We start from the raw sequence: 15,176 nt of genomic DNA, 5'->3' as shown, positions 1-15,176 counted from the left end.
CAGACACTAAGAACAAAGACCTCAGACCAGCCTGGCCTCCTCTGGTTCTCCCACACATCACATCCTACCCATCAGCAAATCCGTTTGGTTCCACCTTCAAAAAACATCCCACCGCTGACAGATTTTGAAGCACAGATACACACCACAATAGAATTTACTCTTTCTGGAGACTAGGAGCATGAAATCCAGGTGTAGGCAGCGCTGAGTTCTGTCTGAAGGCTCTAGGGGAGATTTTCTAATGTGTCCCCAGTGCCTGGCACACAAAGGCACTCTGTTGAGTTCCAAGATGTGTAGAATGAACAAATGAATAAGCTTATGCTAAAACTAAAACAGAGGGAACCCAGAACCTGAACCCATCGTTGCAGATCATCAGGGAGAGGGTGAGGATGGCCCACTAACATTTGGTAGGTTTCTTTAAAATGCATTCATTGTAATCATGGGCCATTATTCTGTCTATCAGACCAGCAAAAATTAAGAATCTAGCAACCTGGTAATAACCTATAATGAAAGAGAACATGAAAAAGGATCTGTATAACTGAATCACTATGCTGTACACCAGAAATTAACACAACATTGTACATCAACTATACTTCAACTGAAAAACAAAATTAGCACTTCCATTTGGCAAACAACGGGAGACCCAGCGCATGTATCCTGCTGGTGGGTGTTTCTTGGATCATTCTCTCTGGAGGCCAATATAGCACGAAGGGTCATCAAACCATAGAGCTGTGCACACTCTCTTGGGCCAGGAAGTGTACTTTCAAGATCTCTAACTTTCTCTTAACTTTGTCTCTTGATCACACAATGACTCCTCCTGGCTGGTTGTCACTTTCTTCAAGTGTCAACAGGAGGTTGGAAATACAAGTGCCCTGAGAGTTTTCAATCCCACGTCTGGAGTCAGGAGGAGGCAGGGAGACTCCATGTCAGCGCAGGGACTGGGGGCCTCAGCCTCTCTTACTGCACAGATAATGACAGCATCTCCCTGGAGGTTAATTTGGACAACTGAAATGAAATAAAACATTTGGCCTAGACCCCAGTGCATAATAAGTGATAAACAAACAATACCTGTTATTATTTTAATTCTTTTAAATAACTATTTAGAGGACGTAAAAGTCATTTACCATTTAAACAAATTCTGTTTTTCCAAATCAGTGCTTTAGCCGATGACCTCTAAAGTTCCTTCCACTGTTGACTGTCAACAAAGGCCTAAAGAGCCTCACCCTTGGGCTCACTGCAAACCCACCGCCTTCTGTAAGCTTCAGGAATTTTTAATTCTGAGCTAGACAAGGCCAGCCCCACCCAGGGTGCCCGCTTCCTCTGATTCCCCTAGTAGTGTGACAGGGCACCTGGAGGTATCAGGTCTCAGAACCAGTTTGGAACTCATCGTAAGCCGGACACCCGCCGCAGCGCCGAGACAGGCCACCTCCAGGGAAGCGCTGGCCACAGGGGCCCTACTTTAACTAAAAGAAGCCAAGGGCAGCTCCCGTGGGTTTTCCTTCCCTGTAGCAGACTTTCTGGGTCTCACTTGCACAACGCTGGTATATTGAGTCTTCCCCTAGCTTGGTAAATTTTGCGGAGGCCCAACTCTGGGAGTTTGATGTGACCCCTCCCAACCCCTCGCCCACCCCCGTGCCCAGGCTCCATCCAGTGCATCAGCAAGTCTATCAGCTCTCCCTTCAAAACATTCCCCAGATTGTTCCAGCTTTCTCACCGTGGCTCCCACCAGCTGGTGAGCCACCACCATCTCTGCCCCGACACCTCCTACCTAGGATTCTGGCTTCCGCTCCCACCCACTGTGGTCCATTTTCTACATAAAGTGATTTGTTTACTGTAAATCCAATCATGTCTCTCCCTGCTTGTAACCCTCCAATGGCTTCCAAGGGTGGAATCTCAATTCCTTCCCGAGATCTGTAAGGCCCACAGTGCTCCTCTCTCTTTCTCTCCCTCCTCATCATCATCTCTAGCCACGCTGGTCCCTCTGCCAGGAGAGCTCTGTCCCTGGCTCTGCATAGTTGGCTCTGTCTCACCCATCAGCCCAAATGTCACCTCCTTGGTGGGACTCCCAGAACACCCCCTGTAAAGCACCGCCCTCCCCGCCACCCCCGCAGGCCTGCTCATGTAGACTGTGGGGATGCAGCTCCGGTTCCAGGAGTCTGCAAACAAACACCTGTGTGAAACTACCTGTGAGCAGATATGCTCCCCGCCGCTTTGTTTATAACCCCCAGAGACTGGAAACATCCTAAAACCCATCAGAAAAGGATGAATTATCTGTACAGCACACACAAAAGGACATTAAGCAAAACAAGGCAGCTCTATATGAACCGATAAGGAACTGTCAACACGATAAATCAGTGAAAAGAGCAAGGTGCCAGACTGTGTGTACAAAATGCCACCCTTTGGGTTAAAAAAGAAATACATGTAATTGTGTGTGTGTGCCTAAAATATCTCCCTCTGCACACCTAATTGGTAATGAGATTTGTCTCCAGCCCGGGAGTCCAGGGTGGGAGGGAAACTCACTCATCTCTACATACCATCTGTATTACTTCCTATGGGTGCTGGCATACACAAAATAATCATAATAACAGTAATCATAATAACCCTACTCACTGCCCTGCTGTCATCTCGTTTGTTTATTGTCACGTCTCCTCTTCCAGTGCCTTCTAACTGATCTGCTGCTATAGCCCCAGCCCAATGCTCGCTTCCCCCTCCTCCCGCCATCACAGGAACTCAATAAATATTTGCTAAATAAACAAATAATAAAGACACTTTGGTGTCCCCTCACATTTCCTTTAACTAAAGGTCAGGAGTTACTAGAGCACTAAGCCTTCATCAAGGCAATTAAGGTATTTGCCTATCCATCCATCCACACCCATCTACAGGGCTGAGCTTTAGAGAAGTTTCTAGCATGTTCAAATGCAGCTAAGGCTGAATTGCAGCCAGGCAGTGACCAGTTCCACGGGAAATTCAGAGCGAAGTGCCCTCAGTCAGCCAGTGAAGGTGGGCGTGGGGGCAGCTGGGAAAAATAATGGGAGCTCTGAGAATATATAAGCAGCTCATACGACTCAATAAGAAAAAAATAAACAACCCAATCCAAAAATGGGCAGAAGACCTAAACAAGCAATTCTCCAAGGAAGACATACAAATGATCAAAAGGCACATGAAAAAATGCTCAATATCACTAATAATCAGAGAAATGCAAATCAAAACTACAATGAGGTATCACCTCACACCAGCCAGAATGACCATCATTCAAAAATCCACAAATGACAAATGCTGGAGAGGCTGTGGAGAAAGGGGAACCCTCCTACACTGCTGGCAGGAATGCAGTTTGGTGCAGCCACTATGGAAAACAGTGTGGAGATTCCTCAAAAGACTAGGAATAGACTTACCATATGACCCAGGAATCCCACTCCTGTGCTTGTATCCAGAAGGAACCCTACTTCAGGATGACACCTGCATCCCAATGTTCATAGCAGCACTATTTACAATAGCCAAGACATGGAAACAGCCTAAATGTCCATCAACAGGTGACTGGATAAAGAAGATGTGTTATATTTATACAATGGAATACTACTCAGCCATAAAAACTGACAACATAATGCCATTTGCAGCAACATGGATGCTCCTGGAGAATGTCATTCTAAGTGAAGTAAGCCAGAAAGAGAAAGAAAAATACCATATGAGATCGCTCATATGTGGAATCTAAAAAACAAAAACAAAAACAAAAACAAACAAACAAAAACAAAGCATAAATACAGAACAGAAATAGACTCATAGACAGAAAATACAGACTTGTGGTTGCCAGGGGGGTGGAGGGTGGGAAGGGATAGACTGGGATTTCAAAATTGTAGAATAGATAGACAAGATTACACTGTATAGCACAGGGAAATATACACAAAATGTTATGATAACTCACAGAGAAAAAAATGTGACAATGAGTGTGTACATGTCCATGAATGACTGAAAAATTGTGCTGAACACTGGAATTTGACACAACATTGTAAAATGATTATAAATCAATAAAAAATGTTAAAAAAAAAAAATAATGGGCGCTCTGGAGACATTCTCAGCATCACTGGCAGCCCAAAACCATCCAGGGTTGGCAGAGGCAAAGGGCAGAGCCCACGTAGTGGAGGAAGAAACTGAGGCTCTGAGAATCCTGCCCACGCCGGGACTGTCTGTTTCTTTGTGGTGTCCCTTCCAAATCACATTAGGCATTAACATTCCTCTCTAATACAGGTATAGTAGCATATAAAGCACAGCCCCCTGCCCTCATGGGGAGCTCAGCCAGTGCACAGGACATCCTGTGAGGGTACCTGTAAGTGCAGGGAATTATGGGAGCACAAGTAGGTAAGGTTGTGCTCTGAAGGATGTAACTCTGAGCTGAGTAGCCACAATTTCCTGGGAGCCAGAAACACTGCTTCAGGTCAAAAATGAAAATGAAGAAATGTTTCTCCAGCTGCTTCTGAATGCTGGGAACATCACCCTTAAAATCTTTTATATTGTGAAACCTACTGAGGCAGCGACATTCCCACTGGCTCCCCATTCTTTCCCCACACAGAGCTCACCAAGTTGGTAGTTATAAATGCATGTGATTGTTGGACTGATGTCTGGCTCCCCTAATAGACTGTAGTCTCCACAAGGCAGGGCCCAGGGCATCTTAAACTCACTGTTCTAGCTTGGAGGATGGTTAGAAGGATGGGTGGATGGATGGATGGACGGATGGTTGGAAGGATGGACAGATGGATGGATGGATGGATAGATGGATGGGAGAATGGCTTAATTGGCTTGACAGAGATACTTCAGTGATTCCTAACCTTTCAGTATAAATGCATGTATTCATTTATTCCATGGACTTTTACTGTATGCAATACTACACAGCCAGTTACCACACAGTGTGACAAGAGGTGTGTTGGAGACCGAGAGGACACCTAAGCCAGCCTAAGCTTGAGAAGCCTCCAGGAGGAGGTGATGCCCAAAGTGAGAGCAAGGACCAAGATGGAGGTGAGTAGGTGAGGCCATAGGAGGCAGAGGAAAAGATTCCAGTGGAAAGACGAGCCATGGGAAGGGCAGCAGTGATGGCAAAAGGAGCCCTGAAGCCTGAGTCAACGCCAAGCTAGAGACTGAGCAGAGACCCTGAGCTCGTCGGCAGGAGCCCACGCCCCCTGCTCTCCGCAGCCCCCTGCTCTGCAAAGGGTGGAAGGGGTCCCCAGCAGGTGGAGGCACCAGGAGGGGCTTCTTGTCTTCCCCACTCTCTTTCCTTCCCTCTGCCCTTCCTTCCTTCCTTTCTTCTTTCCTTTTCTGATTACCCGCCTGCCCTTCTCCCGTCCTCTTCTTTTTTTCTCTTTTGACCAGAGATTGTTCCATTCCACCTGGTTCAAAAGAGCTGCAAACTAACTTTTAATGAGCACTCACTACGTCCCAGGCACTTCGCGTGCGGCAGAGGATTTATCCCTCTGGGTATTTCAGTCTTCTCTTTCTAGCCCCTTCCTTCAAGACTAGGAAACTGAAGCACAGAGAGTCCTTCCCAGGAACGTTCCCTTAGCCTGCCAGCCTTCAGGATGGGCTGCTGCCTTCTGAGAACAGGACTCTGGAGCTGCAGCTCCAGTCTGGGCCACCCTGACTACCAAGCAGGGGACCTGGTGCAGGCAACTTACCACTCAGAGCCTTGGTTTCCCCATCTGTAAAATGGGAGCTGTCATGCCCACATCCTACGGTTGTCAGAAAGAGTTAGTTTAATGTGAAAAGTGTCTAAAACAGTGGCTGGCACACACTGAGTGCTCAGTAATATAATATCTTACCATCTGGGCACCTGACAGCACTGAGCCAGAAGCACCGCCTCTGGACACAGCACAGGCTCTGCCGCCTATTGGCTACATGATCTTCAGAAACTCTCTTACCTCTGTCTGAGCTTCTGGTGCCTCATCTGCAAAATGGGGTAAAATAGGGTTATTAAATAACATGGTGCAGGTGTGTTTTCTGTAGGTTTTGTGTGTTACAGCAAGCATCAGATTTTATTTTTTTCATGTTTTTACTAAACCTAGGGGTTATTTTTTTTTTTTAGGTCTGCAAGCAGGTTTTGCTTGTTTTGACCACATTCAAGTTAAAACATTTGAACTGGACAATATGACCTAGAGTGGAAGGTCCCTCTCCCTGCCGCCCTAGACCCTCAGCCCTGGTCTCAAGCCGACCAGCCTCCCACCCTGAGGGCCTCTCTGTGGGCTCTCCTCTGTCCTCCTAAAAATATTCTAAGTGTATACTAGCGTGTGATTGTGTATACTTTTGTCAACAATAAAAAAGGAAATTGTTTGTGACACTTTAATTCATTCTGTCATCAGCCAGAACCAGTCAGCAACCATGGATGGAGAAAACGACAATTAAAAGGAAACAGTTGGGAAAATTCTGTCTTTCTGAAGATTTTTCTTAAACGGTTGGTGCTTCACACCATTGAATTTTTCCTGCCTTGTGGGAAAAAAAAATGAGTGGGTGTCAGCAGCGGAATAATCAGAGTCTCTGCTCAGGGAAAGTCAGTTTTCCTGGCCAGAGAGAAAAAGTAATGGGGGTCGGGGGATGGAGAAGGGGGAATTGCTTGGGGGGGCGGGGGGGCGGGGAGGGGGCAGCCTCCTGCCTTTCCGCACCTGTCGGCCCGAAAATTACATCTGGTGAGGAAACAGTAGAACAAAACTTTAATTAATTATTTAATTTCTGAAAAAAAAAAAAAAAAAAAAGTTAGGAAATAGTTGCACAGGGTTACAAACTTCCCCTCTCGGGGTCTGCAGAGGCTCCCTTCACTCGCTTATTTAAACGCTGATTTATCGATTCGCTTAACGTTGATTCACGTATATAAACATTATGAAAGTCAAGCCTATCTGTTTTTAAACGTTTTAGACTATATCACCGCATCAGGTAAAAAATGAGGCGATAATCCAGCAGGAGGAAGTAAATTCTGTGAACGGTCGGAGTAACACTTCCGGAAGGCTTTCTGTTCGGAGGCAGCGTCTCCCCACCTCCGGACGGACGGCTGGCGTCTCAGGCCGGGGCACCCTTCGTGGGGGGAGCTGTCCTGGGCGCCGCGGGGTGTTCAGCACCCACTCACTAGATGCCAACAGCGTTTTTCCCTCCCTTGGTCATGACAACCAAAAATGCCTCCAAAAGAAAAAGAAAAAAAAGTGAAATAAGTCTCCAGACATCGTTAAATGTCATTTGGGGAAAAATCACACTCCCCTCTCAAGCCCTCAGGCCCAAACAGTGACTCCCCGCTGGTTCATGAGAAAGGAACCACTGGGTCAAGTTTTGATAAAACTGAGCCCCACTCCGGGCCACCACCACCCACCTCCGAGGGAGACGGAGGAGAGGACAGGGGCCTGGGGCCAGGGTAATGGCACAGCCACCTGCTGCTACTTTCACCCCCATCGTCTTGGAGGAAACGGAGCCGTCCCTGCCAAGTGTTTGGCCTAGGAGGCTGGCTGGCCACTCGACTGACAGAAATCCACAGACCCTTCCTCTGCTGTCTCTGGGACCCAGGAGAACTGCCAAATTCCAGAAGCTACTATGTCTAGTTTATAACTGCTTAAAAAGTGAGAAGTGCTCGAAGTGTTCTCATCCAGCCTGGAGTCAAGTCCCGCCTGCTCCACCAGTAAAATGCACTGACACCCAAGCTGTCTTTCTCCCTCCCTGCCACCACCCAGCGGGCACACCCCATCTCCTCGAATGACTAGAGCCTCCTTACTGCCTCTGTACCTCCCCATAGCCCCCCAGTCAAGTCCTCTCGCAACAGCAGGAGCCGTCTATTTAAAAGCTAAGATGTCATCTCTTCCTTTCTTAAAATCAAATTAGTTTAAATTAAATCCAAACTCCTTAACACGACCACCAAGACCCATGAGCTGACTCCGGCTCCCCTGTCACACCTCCTGGGCCTCCCCCACCTCTCACTCCATGCTGCTGCTCTGGCCTGCTCTCCATCCCTGAGCTCCTCTCCACCAGAGGCCTCTGGCTGGCCCGTTCCCATCGTTCGAGGCTCAGTTGAAATGTCTCCTCTTTCAGGAAGCCTTCCCTGACCACCTCAGCGAAGGGACTGCCCGCCATCTCTTCCATCCCTTCCTCTCTATCTTCAGTCCCTGTTTTATTTGCATCGTGATGCTGAGCGACCTCGTTACTTCTCTCCTTGTTTGTCTGTTGAATCAATGTTTGGCTCCTTTACTGAGGAATAAGCTCAGAGGGGCTTCATCTCTCTTGGATGCTTGTCTGCTACTCCAGTGCCTAGAATACTGGCTGACTTGAAACAGGCCCTCTCTGGGTGCTTATTGATGAAATGAATCAACGAACGCTTAGGAGGTAAGTCCCAGATTTGAAAACCTTAGCAGCTGTAGGATCCCTCACCAAATTGTATCAATTTGTCTTGTAAGAAGTTACGTAAGTTCTAAGAGTTTTCTGTAAGATGATGTGTTCCAACCTTGTCATCACTGGAGGCAGGGGTGAGGGGTCAGTCATCAGAAACCACAGCTATCATAGAGAGGATGCTGGTGATGCCACCAAACCCAGGGCAGAGGCCGGTAGGGGTGCATGGGGGGTTGGCAACTAGATATGAGCTAGGCCAGCTCCCAGCCCAAATGTCAGTTGCAGGTTTCCTGGGCCATTTAAGGGACCAGAGCTTTCCTGACACCTTCCAAATTCTCCTGGCAAGGGAAGAGTTCATACCAACAGCTGCTGTGTACCGAGCACTAACCAGGCGCTATGTGGTGCATTATCATCTCGTCATCTTCTCATCATCCTTGTGGAAGGGCAACAAAGATCCCCAGTTTTGACATGAGGCAAAGGGGTCCCAAGAAATGAAGAAACTTGCCCAAGGCCTCACAGCAAGAAGTAGCTGAGCCTGACCCCAAGCAGGCCTATCTGCCTCGGGAGCAGAGCTCAACGTCAGTCATGTCTCAGACCCAGACCAGATTCTCTGATTCTAAAATGAAAGTTGATTCCCATCAACCCCAGTTGGCTGAGAGTGAGAGCAGGAAGAGGCTAACTCTCAGTATCCAAGACTGATGTCAAAGCCCCCAACGTAACAAGATGGATTTCAGGCCCTGAAAGAGGGAGGTGGGTGGAAAGAGGCACTGCCTATTTGATCATAATACACATCTTCCCTAAGAACACTCCCTCCACGTGTGCTGGCTGAGCCCAAGCGAACAGAGGATGAAACCCCTCCTGGTGGGTCATTCCGGAAGCCTGTGTGGCCCTGAGCAATGAAGTGGCTCCAGAGAGGGGCAGGGACCACCCCCAGAGACCCCACACTCTCCCAGCTTGGTCCCAGGATTCAACAAATATCCTGAGCTGGTCATCGAGCTGGTTAGTTGCGTGGTGAGACTCTGAGGGGCAAGACTGACACGGTGCATGCCCTCACGGGCTTAGAGTCCACTGGAGAAGCCAGACAACTGAACCATAATGTGTCCCAGGTGCTTTGCGGTCGCTGGTTGCATCTAAGAGTCTAAGAGCAGGAGCACGTCACATGGAGGAGATGCTGAGGACACAGAGCATCTAGAAGGAATATGACTCAATACAATGTTAGAGCCAGAAGATCCTGGAAGGCAGTGGTCCTTCAACTCAGCTCACCATCAGGATCACCAAGAGAAATGTGTTTCTAATAAAATATAGATTCCTAAACCCTAGACCCAGAGTTTCTGATTCAGGAGGTCAAAGGCAGCAGAAGGGCCTCAGTATTTAGTCCTTCCAGGCCCCCCCGATGACCTGCCAAGCTTAGCAGACACAGCTCTCGTGGGTCAATGTTGGGACACCCAGAGGTACCCAGTTAAGTGAAATGGGTAGAAGGGAGAAGTGAAATGGACCCCCAAGAGCTGAGGATTTCCTCTGGACAGAGATGTTGGGGTGACTTCTCCCCCAGAAGCTGAAAGGTCAGGTCATCGGCTAATACGGTTGCCACCAGGAAACAGCACCATGTACCCACGTAGTTGTTTGGAAAGAATAAGTGGGAAAATCATGTTCCCTTAACAGCAAAGCACCTCTGTGATGTTAAGTGAGCCCGGCCCGCTGGTCGGACCATGGAGGTGGCTTCCTCATTCTTTTTGCAGAGATGATGCCCCATGTTTATGAAACAGCCCACAGAAAGATCAATGGGAGAAAAAGAACAAAGGAAAACGTACTCACCGATTGTTTTAGTTTCCTAGAGCTGCTACAACAAAGTACCACAAACTGGGCAACTTAAAACAAGAGAAATTTATTGTCTCACAGATCTGGAAACCCAAAATCAAGGTGCCAGCAGAGTCATGCTCCCTCTGAAGTCTGTAGGGGAGAATCCTTCCCTGCCTCTTCCGGCATCCTTGCTTTTGCTTGGCTTGGAGCTGCATCTCTCCAAGCTCTGCCTCTGATTTCACAGGGCCTTCTCCCCTTGTGTGTCTGTTCCTCGATCTCCTCTTCTTTGAAAGACACAAGTCATATTGGACTAAGGTCCCCTGGACTCCAGTATGACCTCACCTTGGTTTAGTTACTACAATGCTATTTGCAAATAAGGTCACATTCTGAAGTACTGGGGTTAGGACTTGGACATACTTTTGGAGGAGCAGACACAATTCAACCCCTAACACCCATGGAGTCCTAAAGGTCTTCTAATCTCAGCAGGGGCCAGATGCCAGGATACCCTCTTCAAATCATCCAACTCCCACATTCTCCTGTGAGAATCACTCCTTTAGACCAACATATTTCCTTGGAAATGTCGATAAGCCACAAGGAACAATTGATGTGTCATGGAAAAACAAAACAAAACAAAAAACCAACACTGAGATTTGAGCTTGTTAAACATTCTTAGCAAAGCTATTCCTTGAACAGATCCCTGGAATTATACCTTTCCACTCTTCTGGGTTTCCACTTTTCTTCTGCCCATCTCCCCCACCAAGATGTTATCCAAAAGAGGCAGGGAAATTACAGTGTTTATGACGGTGCCAAAATCAACCGAGCATTCCATGAAACTATTGACTCCAACGTAACAGTCATTTTTAAAAATCACGAGGTCAAGCCGGTCTCTACAGATCATGTTCCGTGTTACTAGCGGACTAAGATGTGATACGCCTTGCATCAGTGGCCCTCAGGCATGATGCCAGCCCGGGTTGGCAAAACGAGAAAGGGATGAGGTTTTAGTGGCTCCAAGTGTCACCAAGCCTCCCAACATGATGGCCCGTGACTTTCAGAGAAGCAAATGCAAACTGTCCGACTGGAAGAGAAATTCAAGGTATCTGAGATCTGAGAAAGGTATGTCAACAACCATCAGGTTATCAACCAGCAACAGCTACCCCGGGGAAGAGCACGACCGAGCATTGCAGCATCGCAGCATCGCAATTTCAAAAGCAAATTCCAATTCCTTTCTTATCTCCAACTAAGGGGAAAACCCTCATCGCCCAGGGAGCTCAGGCAGCTAGAGAAGACACTGGCCAAGGGTCACTGCCATGCCAAGGATGACAGAAAGCTCCCTCACCTGGAAAACATGCTTAAAGGAACCCCAGGCTGCTCTTCCCTTTGTAGCCAATGGCAACTGTTTCCCAAGTTCTCCCCCTGCTGTAAAGGAGGGCAAATTAAACAGCCACTTCGCCTCCCCACCCCGCCTCAGCCCAGCCAAAGGGGAAGGCTAGAGAAATACAGATGGTCCTGAATTTACAATGGTTTGACTTGTAATTTCTCAACTTTACAATGGCACAAAAGCAATGCACATTCAGTAGAAACCGTACTTTGAAGTTTTGAGATTTGCCCTTTTCCTGGGCGATACCCTCTCGTCATGCTGGGTAGTGGCAGGGAAAGTCAGAGACAGAAATTCTCACAACTATTCTGGTTTTCACTCTCGGCAGAGTACTCAATAAATGACATGGGATAGTCAACACTATTAAAATAGGCTTTGTGTCAGCTGACTTTGCTCAGCTGCAGGCTAAGGGAAGTATTCTGAGCAGGCTTAAGGTAGGTGACGCTAAGCTGTGATGTTTGGTAGATCAGGTGGATTAAATACATTTTTTAAATAGAATATAGTTAATGTACAATAATAATTACTTTTTTGACCTAATGGTATTTTTAACTTAGGATGGGTGTATTGGGATGTAACCCCATCACGAGTCAAGGAGGATCCATACTCAGAAGTCCTCAGGAGTAACAGCGACCTGTACAGGAATTCACAACAGCTGGCCACCAACACTTCCCTGGGGAGACCAGGCGGTGGGCTCCAGCATCCCCACCACCGCTGTCTTAAGAGGAGTTTCTGCCTCTCACCCATCCATGACCTTATCTTGTTTTGCTTTTTAACATTCAAACACGGCAACTTTAGGTCTCAGAGCTCACCCTAATGGTTGTTATGGAATCATTTCAAATGAGAAACAGACTAACCATCCCTTTCCTAACTCAAAACTTAAATTGTGTGCACCTGGAAGATAAGACAACATGAAGCGTGATTGAAAACACCCTCCCTGACCTTCCAGAGAACCCCTCAGTGTCTGCAAGGCAGGAGGGACTCTTCACGGTGCCAGGTACCCAGATGGGCAGGTATCCAGTGAACAGATAGAGTCCTGCTGAAGTCTCTTTCATAAATCAGCTGTAGACCACGTGTGACTTCAACAATGATGGGTTTTCCTTTGCTGCAACCAGGGGGAAAAAAGGGAGCATCTTCATGTCTTCTACCAGAGGGCAAAGGCTTCACCAGCATCATGTGACTCCACAAAAAGTAAAGCCCAATCCCGCAAAGAGCCAGCGGGCAGCAATGCACAGGGTGAAGCACAACGGGAGAAACGCAATTCTTAACTAACACCTGACTTGAAACAAAAACCATACTGGCCCCAGGAAAGCCAAGGCAGGAACATTTCAGTGGGGACCTCCTGAGGGTGCTCGATCTTTCTGTGTCATCAACTCAGACTGCTGGGGAGAAAAACCGTTTTCATGCACTGGATCCAGGAACCTGGTGGCTGTCCTGTGCGTGTCCAGTGGGAGCAAGGGAAAAGGAGAGCTGAGTGCTGAGCTAGGTATAAGCCCTGCTTATGACTCACCTCAGTCCTTAGTTGACATTGGGGTGATTCCAGAACACTGTCTGCACTGCAGTTTAGCACAGCTCCTCAAAGCCAGACTCAAGTCCAAAAGCAAGTTAAGACGCTGGTAAGAAAATGGTCCTTTTCCCTTCGTCCCGTTGCCCCCAGAACATCCTCTTAACGCCAAACATCTCACGTCTTTATTGAGAAATAACTGCCAATGTAAGACCTCTTTTCGCTTTGCTGTTCTAAAGCAAAGCAATTGTGATCTTGACATATCAACCAGATAAATCCAACTTAATGGGAATGTTCAGTGGCCAAGGACAGGCTGCCAAGAGCAAAGTATTAGGTTGGCAGAGTTTAAATTACTTAATAACATCCAATGCCAACATTAACTCAGGAATTGCTGAGCATTTGGTAGAGAGTTATGAATTAAGGATTATGAGACTGGAGCTGAAGCAACAGCCTTATCCAATGTGGAAAATCCTTTTGGTCCCACTCCCTTTGAAGCCCAGCCACTCATGCCAAACTATAAACATATCACTTCCTGGAGCATAGGCCAGGCCACTTCAACTTGAAATCAAGCACTGTCGGTGTGCATCCAAGATCCTCGCAAACATCTAGCGAGTGCACATGCCCTGCCAGGCTCTCCTGCTCCCCAGGCTCAGAGACCCAACCTCTGATTCAACCGGCAGACAAAATGGTTGGGATGCCTCGGATCAACGGGCAGTATCATGTTTCCAAAGACGGAGAATTTCGTTAATGGAAAACACTGAGAGCCTACGCCTCCACTGCCGGTGCTTGAACAAATCCCAAGTCCTCCTAAGGAGGACGTGCCCAAGGATTACCAACAATTCTCTTATTTCCACTCTCAGAATTTTGAGTGGTAACTTGACCGTAAGCACAGTGTTTCTCAACAGAGCAGCCTTACATGAGACACGACTCCAAAGCTGGGGACTCCTCTCTCATTGTCAACCAAGCACCCTTCACACACTTGGGCAGCCCTCGCTTCGGGGAGGATGGTAACAGACCCGGTGGAGAGCCACTGCTGAGCGCGTGGCGTGGGGCACCTGAACAGTCTTGCAAAGGGAGAGAACGTGAAACTTCGGATTCCCCTTGGTGCCCGGCTTTCCTGCTCAGTCCTATTACCTAAGCCACAGTCAATCCATAAATCAGCTCTGCTGTTTTCCACTCATCTCAGATTTTAAAAAACACACCCAAGTTATAACCAGACCTTCACAGCTTCTATCGAGAATACTTTTTATTATACAGCTTTTGTATACACAACAATTCTTTTGGGAACGTTTACAGGCGAGGAGCTCAATACCAAAAACTCCATTTCACCCACGCACACACACTGTGCACCTCACACTCATCTTCAGGGTCAGCCCGACAGGAACGAGACAGTTATTGCTTCAGTGACCAGAAAGCTTCAATTAAACAGCCTTCCAAGTGGAGAACAGAGCTCAGGATCCTCTTAACTCTTTATACCCTGTGCACATATGAGTAAAACCTAGAGATGCGTCTTAGAATTACCCCGTCACCTTTAAAAGTTATATTAAAATCGAATCCTATTTCTCAAAAAGTCATAAGAAGTGCACCCATATTTACAGACCCCATTAAATTATGCATAAATAAAATCTGTACACTCAACAAAGTTTCTCAAAATACAGAGCCTCCTCCGGGACTTGGGGATGACAGACAGCAACCAATAACAACAACAAAAGCTCCATGCCTACCCTTTTCAAGTTTCCTCAAAACACCAAGATGTGAAATAAATATGCAAAATAAAGCTTCTGTACTTAAAGGAACATGTCATTTCAAAGAGTCTCCTATTTGAAGAGTTAACTTTCAAAGTTTTTTTTTTTTTTTAAGAAAAACATAAAATCATCAGCAGGCTTTGTTTCTACAAGTTTCGTAAAACCCAAAGGGCCCCTTTGAGCGAGAGGTTTAAAGTGTGTCAGATACCACCTATTAACCAGATGCTAAGTGAGCTGCACCCTTGCCCCTGACAGCAGGTAGGAGGAGATCTGAAGAAGCGACAAATACTTTTACCTCAACACTGAAAGTTATCATTGATCTGAATCCCATCAATCTGACGTTTCAACAGCTGAGTATGTGAGGGTTTTTGTTAGCCCAGGGGATTTATTTAAAAGCTTCGAAAACTTGTAGCACCAC

This window comes from Camelus bactrianus, chromosome 19, assembly GCF_048773025.1.
Source record: "Camelus bactrianus isolate YW-2024 breed Bactrian camel chromosome 19, ASM4877302v1, whole genome shotgun sequence".
Taxonomy (NCBI): domain Eukaryota; kingdom Metazoa; phylum Chordata; class Mammalia; order Artiodactyla; family Camelidae; genus Camelus; species Camelus bactrianus.
The sequence above is the reverse complement of the archived record's forward strand: the minus strand, read 5'-3'. Positions refer to the sequence as shown.